The sequence below is a fragment of the Arachis stenosperma genome, chromosome 10 (assembly GCF_014773155.1).
Source record: "Arachis stenosperma cultivar V10309 chromosome 10, arast.V10309.gnm1.PFL2, whole genome shotgun sequence".
In the NCBI taxonomy this organism is placed as follows: domain Eukaryota; kingdom Viridiplantae; phylum Streptophyta; class Magnoliopsida; order Fabales; family Fabaceae; genus Arachis; species Arachis stenosperma.
In genome coordinates, this window is record NC_080386.1 from 95,669,166 (window position 1) to 95,669,717 (window position 552).

General features: G+C 40.8%; 1 non-coding gene across 1 annotated transcript; it reads right to left on the reverse strand.

The window, feature by feature from the left end:
- Positions 1-208: 208 nt before the first annotated feature.
- On the reverse strand, positions 209-312 carry LOC130958528 (small nucleolar RNA R71). Its single transcript, XR_009077644.1, has one exon. It is a non-coding gene; the product is annotated as a small nucleolar RNA R71 (small nucleolar RNA).
- Between the last annotated feature and the right edge of the window lie 240 nt (positions 313-552).

Sequence of the window (552 nt, forward strand, 5' to 3'; positions counted from 1 at the left end):
CCAGTTTTTAACTGAGTTCTTGCAGATTTGTGAGACTGTTAAGACGAATGGAGTTGATCCTGAAGTCTACAGACTCATGCTTTTCCCTTTTGCTGTAAGAGACAGAGCTAGAATATGGTTGGATTCACAACCTAAGGATAGCCTGGACTCTTGGGATAAGCTGGTCACAGCCTTCTTGGTTAAATTCTTTCCTCCTCAAAAGCTGAGCAAGCTTAGAGTGGATGTTCAGACCTTCAAACAAAAAGATGGTGAATCCCTCTATGAAGCTTGGGAAAGATACAAGCAGTTGACCAAAAGGTGTCCATCTGACATGTTTTCAGAATGGACCATATTAGATATATTCTATTATGGTCTATCTGAGTTTTCGAAAATGTCATTGGACCATTCTGCAGGTGGATCTATTCACCTAAAGAAAACGCCTGAAGAGGCTCAAGAACTCATTGACATGGTTGCAAATAACCAGTTCATGTACACTTCTGAGAGGAATTCCATGAATAATGGGACACCTCAGAGGAAGGGAGTTCTTGAGATTGATGCTTTGAATGCCATATT